The sequence below is a fragment of the Neofelis nebulosa genome, chromosome 1, assembly GCF_028018385.1.
Source record: "Neofelis nebulosa isolate mNeoNeb1 chromosome 1, mNeoNeb1.pri, whole genome shotgun sequence".
In the NCBI taxonomy this organism is placed as follows: domain Eukaryota; kingdom Metazoa; phylum Chordata; class Mammalia; order Carnivora; family Felidae; genus Neofelis; species Neofelis nebulosa.
Genome location: NC_080782.1, coordinates 192,980,321 through 192,990,720, shown reverse-complemented (window position 1 = coordinate 192,990,720; position 10,400 = coordinate 192,980,321). Strand labels below are relative to the sequence as shown.

The following is a 10,400-nucleotide window of genomic DNA, read 5'->3' as shown; positions in this document are numbered from 1 at the left end:
AAAGCTTTGGGTTATGTTCCGTACACTAATGGAAAAACATTGGAGGATTGTATACAGAAGCAGGACACAATCGTAACTGTATTTTAGAGAGCCCCCCCTGCCTGCAGGATGGAGAACGGATTTAAAGGGAGCAAGCAAGTCAAAAACATGTTAGGCTACTACAATAGTCCAGGCAAGATACAAAGGAGTCTCAACCTAGTGCACAGAATGCAGAGGGAATGCAGAGAATGCATTAAAAGATTTTAATCAGGGAAAATTAGTAGGACTGATGGCAAATGATTGATTGATGAGGAATGCTGAGGGAATGTGAAAAGGAACATCCCACCTAAGCCTTCAGCAGCTGGGCGGGAAGCAGTGACATTCACCCTAGGAGAACACGGCAGAGATGGACAGGGGCACGGAGGCTGGGCCAGAATAAAGGAGTGTGGGAAGCCCTCAAGGAACAATGACACAATGAAGGAGGGTAGACAACACACAGCAGCATTATAGCGGACAAGGTTGGGAAAGCAGACTAGGACTGTGAATGCCAAGCATGGAGTTTAGACTTAATTCAATGAGCAATGGAGACTTTTTAGCAGTAGAACAAGATTATAGCAGTTCTCTTGGAAAACTAAACTGCTCAACGAAAAGACTCAGATTCCCAAAGGTTAAATAGTAAACACCTAGTTAGCGTCAGCGGTGAATCTAATATGCAGGTATTTGGACTCCTGGTCTGTTCCTTCAGAGGAGGAAGTTTTCTGGCTTCTCAGAATTCTAAGTACACACTCCTCTCCCCACGAAGTCTTTGCCCTTATTGACTCCTCCAGCCTTTACATTCAGCTTGGGCCCGACATTCAGCAGGCCAAGAGGGTGGATGGCTACTTCCCCTATTTCTTCAGTCCACTATTTATTAGATTGTTCTAATCACAAATACTCAAAAAATACCCAAAATTGCTAAATGTACATAATGGTCATGCTCTTTAAGACTCCTTCAAAGGTAGGAATCTAATGGGAATTAAAAGCATGTGGAGTATTGTGGAAATAACAAAATGACTTCCAAACACAAGTTAGTATTATAATAAGAAAACAAGAGTAAGAAATAGATTTTACTAAAGTTTTACGCTGTGCTAGAAATTATTTCAGACATCATTTTGTCTTCACAAACAGCTACCTGATCGGTAAGGAGACTCAACAAACCTAGTCTCCTCACAGACACATGGCACAGTCAGAATTTAAGGACAGATCCAACTCCAGACATTCAGCTTTTAAATAGTCTGCTATTCTTGGGGCAGGGGAGGGCGCCTGGGTGGCTCAGTCACCTAAGTGTCTGACTTCAGCTCAGGTCATGCTCTCATGGTTCATGAGTTCGGGCCCCCAATCGGTCTCTCTGCTGTCAATGCACAGAGCCTGCTCCAGATCCTCTGTCCCCATCTCTCTCTGCCCCTCCTTCACTAGGGCTCTCTCTCTCTCTCTCTCTCAAAAATAAATAAAAACATTTAAATAGTCTGCTATTCTGCCCTTGTCAATCATTTGCTAGAGGAAGTTCAAAAGAAGCTAGAAAGAGCAAGAGAGCTTATTTCTGTACAAGGACGACGAGCAGTGATTTTCTTGTGGCTGTGGAGGCCATTATAGCAGATAGTTGCCTGTTACCCAGAGCCACAGTGAGAACCCACCACCTCCGATAACGTTCTCACTGCAATCTTCCCTGCTATCTGGAAGAACAAGATTCTGTTACACTGGAAATAAAGATCTCGGAGGACAACAGAATGATAGGGGAGTGGGCTGCCATTCATGTCGCTTATTTTAAATAAGCTCTTTGATGAGGCGCCTGGGCGGCTCAGTCGGTTGAACATCATCTGACTCTTGTTTTTGGCTCAGGTCACGATCTCACTGTTTGTGGGACTGAGACCTGCATCGGGACAGCCTGCTTGGGATTCTCTCTCTCCCTCTCTCAAAATAAATAAAGAAACTTTAAAATAAATAAATAAATAAATAAATAAATAAACAAATAAATAAATAAACAAACAAACAAACACGCACTGTGAGGAACAAAGATAACCGGGAAATTCAAGTCAACAAACGTCCACTGAGCGCACGTGCTTTATGCACTCCTGGGCTTGCATGCATGTATGTGCTGGCACAGAACTTGAGGGGAAGGACTGGAAAAGCAAACGGCCAGAGTCAACACGAAGCAGTGGGCTTTCCTGTTAACTTCTCAGGGCTGTTATATTCATGACATCAAATGCTGTGTGTTGGCTCTTTCATTTTACCAAGGCCCTTGGGTAGATTTTTTTTCTTTATGAATGGCATTATTTGCTAAAGCAAATTTAATCAAGAAGTTCCCATGGGACCAAATGATGAGCTTTTTAAGCGCACATTTTGTAATTTAACTTTGCCCCTACATCTCTCTTTACCATGTTCATTCATGACCAGGCAATGAACTTTAAATCCACTCCTTTCATAATCCATCTCTAGAGAGGAATGAAGGTTGGGTTTAATGAGAGGTAAGGCTCAAAGGAGAAAGCTCCTCCACTGGATTGAGCATTCATGCTAGCTGGGAAGGAATTAGGGAGAAAAGGAGCCATAAGAAATACCTAATCAAGCGGGGCACCTGGCTGGCTCAGTCGGTTGAGCGTCTGACTTCGGCTCAGGTTCATGAGTTCGAGCCCTGCATCAGGCTCTGTGCTGACAGCTCGGAGCCTGGAGCCAGCTTCTGATTCTGTGTCTCCCTATCTCTCTGTTCCTCCCCTGTTCACACTCTCGCTCTCTCTCTTTCCCTCTCTCAAAAATAAATAAACACTTAAAAAAATAATAAAATTAAAAAAAATAAAGCAACATGATAATCCCAACAATGTGCCAACCCTTAGAATATTTTTTTTAGGTAGAGATGAAGACTTAAAGGTAGCTTATTCCAGGATACTCAAACCTAAAAGAAAAATTATTTATTGACATAACAGAATTATCTAAGATCATATGAACAATGTTCATTTTTTTAAGTGAGACACAGATCTTTAACAGAAAAATGAAAGAATTATTATCATCAGTATGTCAAATGAGTTGTTAAAGAAAATAAAAAACACTCGGTCTAGGAATCACCAAAGATACTATAAAAAATGATTTACAATACCTCTTCCTTCCCTGCTTTTTCTATAAATAGTACTTTTACATTGGAAAGTTGGAAGGATTTACTATAGAATCATAGATCTGGAAAGAACCTGTCTAAAAATCCACTTTCTTCTAAACAGTAATGATTGCAGACCAGGCAAAACTCATTCCTATTTAACCTTTTCTTAGGAGACTCAGAAAAGGAGATACTACAGTCTTGAAAATGCCTATCAGTCTATTCCCAACAACCTTGAAAGATCATTTTTAACTCTAGCGTGAGACCATTAAAAACTCAATAATCAGCTTTCAGAAAAGACATTTTTCCTAAATATTATCTTTGGAAAATATATATTTTTTTACCTTCCTCTTCCGGTTTAAAAAATACAAATTAAGGTATTTGTAACCTATTTTTCTAAAGCAAAAAGAAAAAATTTTTTAGGTAAGTAAAGAGGCCAGCCAGTCCAAAGAAGAGCTTGAGAAAGACTCAGACAAGCATCAGTCTGGCTCCAAGGAGACCCTGTGTCTGCAGGAAGCAAATTAGGAAAGGACTAACTCACCTGGTGAATCACCACAGCTAATCTGCATCTGGAAATGGCAATGCAGGAATACTTAACACTCCTGTGCCTGATCTACAGTCAGGACCTTCAGCCTTAGACTTGAAAAAAACCCTCCACAGCCCAGCTTCTTTGCATCGGAGAAGAAGAAACACGAAGAGAAACCTCCCACTCTTCAGTGCCTCAGTGTGAGGCGATGCATGTTCGCTAAACTTAGTGTGAGTGTCATTTCGCGATATGCACTTCTATCAAATCATTATGTCGGATGCAGAAAACTAAGACAGTGGTACGTGTCAATTACATCTCAATGAATAAACAAATAAATAAATAGAACTACGCTTCACCAAAATAGGTATTTCGAGAATCTTAACAATAGAAAAATTATAATATGAATAATAATTTTTAAAAAACCAGAAGACAGGGAAAGCTGGAGGACACGTGCTCGTTTTCTAATCTGCAGAGCCTGGAATCCATCAATACTGTCTAAAATTTGACTCTGTAGTTTTAAGAAATGACTACATTCAATTTTTTTTTTTTTAGCAAGTTTCCCTGAGAGCCAATTTTCCTTACAGTAAACATTTATCTCAGCTCCTGCCCCCCTTCCCGTGCCCGCTGTCTCTGACGGCGCGAGAAGCTTGGCAGGCTGCAAGTCGCCCCAGAAGGAGACCTCAGTGAACGAGGGGCAGGGGCCGGTGGATAATACTGGGCAGAAGGAAGATTCTCAGTTGTGTCCACAGTCTTTCAGAACCTGCTCGATTTCTCACAGTCCCGGTCCACTAGTTCTGCATGTTTCGTTGGTTTTTCTGCCTCTTTGCCTCCTTTCCCCCACTGTCTCCCTATGCTCCTGGGATCACACCTCAAAAAAACAACTTGTACTCAGGGTGTCTGGGTGGCTCAGTCAGTTAAGTGTCCGACTTCAGCTCAGGTCATGATCTCACGGTTCAGTTTGTGAGTTTGGACCCCACGTCCGGTCTGGCACTGTTGTTGGCAGCTCAGAGCCTGGAGCCTGCTTTGGATTCTGTGTCTCCCTCTCCCTCTCCCTCTGCCCCTTCCCCACTTGTACTCTGTCTCTCTCTCTCAAAAAAAAAAAAAAAAAAAAAAAAAAACCTACTTGTACTCAAACCCTTGTCTCAGGTTCAGCTTTTGGGAGAAGCCACTTGTATGGGTCTGCTCAGGTGGCCACAACAAAATAACTACAGACTGGGGTGGCTTCAACAACAGAAATTTACTTTCTCACAGCTCTGGAGGCTAGAAGTCAAAGATCAAGGTGCCATGAGGGTTGGTTGTTGGAAAGGCTTTTTTTCCTGGCTTGAAGATGGCTGCCTTCCTGCTGTGTCCTCACATGGCCTCTGCTCTGTGCACAGGGAGAGAAAGAAATCTTTTGTGTCTCTTCCTCTTCTTAAAAGGACATTAGTCCTATTGGATTAAGGCTTCACCCTTATGACCTTATTCAACTTCCTCACAGACTTCATTTCCAAATATAGTCACATTGAGGGTTAGAGTTTAAATATATGAATTAGGGTTTGGAGAAGGCACAGTTCAGTCCCTAACCACATTCTAAGACCAGATCTCACAGGGAGGAGACATGTGCTCCATGCTGCTCCCACAGGAACTCTCCATCAGAAGTAAAAGAGCTGCCTAACTTGAATTGGTAGAGGGTCAGGTGAGATGTCCCACTGTCTGCCTACAAGGCTTACCCGAGCTTCCTCAGAGATCACCTTCAGGAGCCACAGGTGAAGACTCAGGATGGCAGGGAACCATGGCTTACAGATCTCCAGCCCTTCTTACCATCTCAGTGAGAGGAGTAGCATCCAGGGAGTGACAATGACAGGAATAATAGGCTATCAATGTACTCTCACCGAAGAGACGAGGTGGCAATTTCTCAAAAGAAAGCCAAGAATAGAAACTTAGGCTTCAATCCAAGCCCCAAATACCCAATAAATGGAGGATATAGTTCAAAATATCACGGTACCTATATATTCTTTTTCTCCTATGTGACAAAGTCACATTTTCCTCTTTTGCATAACACTAATAAATAATGACACGTAATTTCGAGGTTATGGTGAATACATGAGATTGCAGCTATTTAAGTGCTTGGTCCAGTTCCTGAGCTGGGGGCATCACTCAACAAGCATGACTTCTCTTTCCCCTTCCACAAAGATGGGTATCCTTCTCCCCCGCTGCACAGGAAACCGGGACTGGGACTGGTCTCTGGCTTAGCCTGAATATCTCATTCACAGGTATTTTATTGTTGTCACTACCAGTTTTTAAAAACCACCTCTAGGTTCTTGTGTTTCAGATCAAATTTTGTCAAAATGAAAACAAATGAAATGAAAAATGTCCTTTCCCATGGACTTCTTAAACTTCCTGATTTCTACTAAAATGAAATTTGGGATACAAAGCTATCCTTTACCTGATTTGGGGGAGAAATCAAGTCTACTTCAAGTGTGTATCAGTGTGATTGCCCTACCTGGGTCCTGGATTGAACCAAGGGCTGTGTCTACTTTCAGACCTTAGGGTGGGGGTGGGTCAGGTAACACCTGTCATCAGAGAAGAGCCCTGCTTCACAGGGAAGATGAGGCACAGAAAGAAGAGAGGCTGACTCCTATTTTAGATGGAACAGAATTATCTCTACTGCTTCTCCTCTAACTTAGTTAATAGGGATCTCTGTTTCTATAAGCCAATCTCATTTTCTTTCTCTCTCTCTTTCTTTCTTTCTCTCTTTCTTTCTTTCTCTCTTTCTTTCTTTCTTTCTTTCTTTCTTTCTTTCTTTCTTTCTTTCAGAGAGAGAGACAGAGTGAGAGAGGGGCACAGGGAGAGGGAAAGAGAGATTCCCAGGCAGGCTCCACACCCAGCACAGAGCCCAACACGGGGCTCGATCTCATGACCCTGGGATCATGACCTGAGCCAAAATCCAGAGTCAGATGCTTAACTGACTGAGCCACCCAGGTGCCCTAGTCAATCTCATTTTTTAGTTGATCTGTTAGCATCCAAAGAATGTCTCTTTTTCTTTTCCTATTTCCATGCTTCAAATTCCCATCCCGCAGTGATTTCTCTCCTCCACCTCCCCATACATCCATGTATTTCTCATACATCGCTCTCACTCTCCGAAGCCCACACTTGCCTTTTCTTTTCTTCCTATCGGCTTTGCTACCGATACCAAAGCCATTCCAGGACTAGGCTGTCTCTGTGATGCCTTAGTGACAATATAGTGAAAATCTCCATGACAGCTGACGCCCTGGATGACACACAGATCTTAACTGATGTTTGGTATTCCGTTCACACTGTGCTTGGGGCCTCACTAGCTTTTAGAAGAGTGTTCTTTGGCAATCTCCACAAACACCTTGAACTTTCACCCTCCTCACTTCTCTAAAATGAGCAAGAGGAAACTCTTGTGATCCTAATGGAAGAATAACTTAGGCCTGGTAACGATAAACAAATTCCCCGCACCGTCTGACCAGACAAAATATGCGACCCTGACTTGTGACAGTAGCCTGGGTGCTCCTGGCTCCTAGCAGCCCCCTCCCCTGGTGCCTGCTTGCTGACTTCCCTGGCTGTGAACTGGGACCACACCCTCACAGCTCACAGCAAACCGGGAGCAAGGGGAACCACTATGTGAAATGGGGTGAGAGCCCCACGCCACCAGAAAGTCTCAATGCCAGACTGCCAGCTTCGGCCCCGATGACATCCTGTGCTTTTGTCCACTGGGTGACTTGAATTCTCTCCATGTCTAATGGACAGACCACAGATACCATCTGCCCCATGCTCTCACCCAGTGAAAGAATTCTGCATGAACATTCCAGAAGCTTAGTCACCCAACTTCTGCTAGACTATTTCTAGAAGGCCTTGAGGGACAATGGGGACAGAGCCTGCTCCCTTTTTCACATCTCATTTTGATCTCTTCTTCTGCAAGCTGAACAAATAGACGTGGGTCTTTCCCTCACTCCAAGGTATACATGTTTTGTGAGTCCTGAACTCCCGGTTGCTCTATTCTTATTACCCTTGGGTTTCAAAGCTCATTTCAAAACCAAAGGTGTTCACAACCCCAGCTAATATTATTGATAATATTACCGATACAATATTACAGATACATTATTATTTGTCTCCATAGTGACAGGCAAACTCCAGGGGCTTCACAAGTGATTATTGACTATTCCTCATCACACACTGGGACACATGTTAGCCCCTATCTAGCTTCCACTTTCTGATTTTTCTCAAATAGCTGGGCAGGGACTGAAAAAAAAGTCACACTCATTTTCTTGCAAAATCAAAACACGCCTTAAAAATGTCAGATTTCCCAGGAACTGTGTTTTTGTTTTGTTTTGTTTTTTTTAATTTACTATTACACCATTCCTGAAAAAGAATCATCAGCAAGAACTAAGGAGCACTGAAATTTAATTCAACAAGGACTGGAGGGAAATACATGTTAAAATATGTGGAAAGATCTGTGTGACACAATGAGTCAGACACTACCAAGAATCACATCGAGTGGAGTAAACATGGAAACCAAACATTTTTAGAAGTTTGATTCTGTGTCCATGAGCTAAAATGCAGCTACACAAGTTGATCTTAACGAAAGCAGCAGACCTAAGCCCGTGTCCTTCTTTCTATATTAAGTGGGCAAATACTGGACTCTGGGACGTCTTTATACCTTAGAACCACTGCATAGCAGGCTGAGAATGGGAGGGGCGGGGGAGGAGGCAAGAAGGAAGGAAAAATAGGAAGGATTAAAATCAGCAACAGAACTAACCAGACCTGCTTGCCTCATACAAATGGCATTTCTGCCAAGAGAACAGAAAATGATGATAGAGCGTTTCCTTTTCGATAATCCATCTATCAACTGCCTCTGTTGTGTAGCCACTGTAATGATTTATGCTGTAATTAGTACAACCTTCCCTAGCGATATTCTCTAATGTGAATTTGCAACAAAGAACATAATGTAAATACCCTAAAATAAGAAGGTTCTATGAGACGTAAGCACACAGCCAAAGTTACCATTGCGCACAGAGAAATAAAAAGACAGAAGAACCACTGTTTTCTCACTTCAGAGCGTGCAGGTTTTACACAGGGAGGGAGGGAGAGTGATCTGTGGGTTTGTGCTGTTTTTGTTTTGTTTTGTTTTCCAGAAGATAGCATCTGCTGAGAGCCTTTTAAAAATGGAAAGGAAAGCCAGAGCAGGTCTAGCCCGGACAACATGAAGAGCCGTTTTTCCTGAATCACAAACAGCAGCAGATAAAAAGGAGAAAAGTAACTAAAGGTCATCGCACACTCACGACCTTCTGAGTTTGAGGCTTTCCTTTTTCCTTTGGCCACTACGCCGAGACCCATTTGCATGTTGTTTTCTTTGTCGAATCGAGAAAAACAGGCAAGCGAAAAGCAATGATTTTCCAGAAGCCCTGCTTGTTTAGTGTCATGGCAATTTGAGGTTGTTGTCTGGTACATTTGCAATGATCTTTAGGGTAACAGTAAAACCTCTACAATGTTGACGAATTTTATTTTTTAGCTTGGTGTTTCTACCATCCTCACTCTTCCAGATGACTTTCCGGCACACCTGGCCCCCTTCCCTGCTTACCTGAAAGTATAATGTTCTAATGTTCTAATGTTCGCTGTCCAGGATGCAGCCTTGCATTAATCCGAGAACCCTAGGAGCAGAGAAATTTTAAAATATAAAGGAAGCAGGGTTTTTCTCAAAGTCTTACTGATCATATTTTGAAAGGAGTCACCTGGGTGGCTTAGTCGGTTGTGCATCTGACTTCAGCTCAGGTCATGATCTCAGGGTTCTTGAGATGGAGCTCCGCATCAGGCTCTCTGCTGTCAGCCAGGAGCCCATTTTGGATCCTCTGTCCCCCTCTCTCTCTGCCCCTCCCCCACTCATGCTCGCTCGCTCTCTCTCTCTCGCTCTCTCTCTGTCTCAAAAATAAAAAAATAAACATTTTAATTAAAAATTCTATTTTGAAAGGGATAAAAGACTTGGCAAAATTTTCTTCTTTTCTGGTCAAGTAAAAGGCAGGTCTTCGAAACATCAGATAAAATGTATTCAATTTACATCTACTGTGTGCCCAGAACTATAACCAGGCACTGTAAGAGATGTGGCCTTTTAAAACTACAAGACATGGTCTTTGCTCCTACATAGTTAAAAATGTAACTGAAAAAAATTATAGAATAATGAAAAGGCAGCAGGAAGAAGGGAAGTCTCAGGAGGAATAGAAAGTCCAGCAAGACCTTGAACCATTAGGATTCCTGGACAGCTACAGAGAGGGCTGTGGCCTGGGAACAGCGCGATTAAAAGCAGGAGGGAGGGAACGCTGTGAGTTTTCAGGAGTACCCGGTAAAGCTAAGAGGAAGCAAGCAGAGATAGACAATTAACATGTTAAAAGACAGCTTCCACTACTTTAATTCCAGGAAGGTGTCATTCTTCTGCTCACTAAGGCATCGGATGCTTTGAATAGATGTTTTATTTATTTTTTTTCTCATTTACCTCAAGTTCTATTTCCTTTAAGGTACAAATTCTTGGGGGTGGGGGCGTTGTTTGGTTGGCTGGTTGGGTTTGGGATGGCAAACTGCCTGCAGGACCAGAAGTAGAGCTTCCTCATAAGCAAAGTGTGACCTCTTTTCCTGCGGAAACCACATGTGAGCAGCACAGGTCCTCACACAGCCCGCCTGCCCACCCTTACTGCCCTGGGGAATCATTATTGGGAGGTGGGGGTAGGGCCAAGACAGCGTGAGAGCCAGATGGACTGGGTTTGAATTTTTCCATTTTAG

General features: G+C 42.8%; 1 long non-coding RNA gene across 2 annotated transcripts in view; it reads right to left on the bottom strand.

Moving 5' to 3' along the window:
• Positions 1-4,844: 4,844 nt before the first annotated feature.
• Positions 4,845-10,400, bottom strand: part of LOC131484395 (uncharacterized) — a 56,248-nt gene continuing 50,692 nt past the window's right edge. Inside the window, exons 7-8 of one of the 2 annotated variants that reach the window (XR_009248226.1) lie at positions 5,336-9,280; positions 4,845-4,992 (exon numbers count right to left, since the gene is read on the bottom strand). This is a non-coding gene — a long non-coding RNA (uncharacterized LOC131484395). Of the gene's footprint in view, positions 9,281-10,400 lie in introns of both variants that reach the window. The other variant, XR_009248225.1, reaches the window with a different exon arrangement.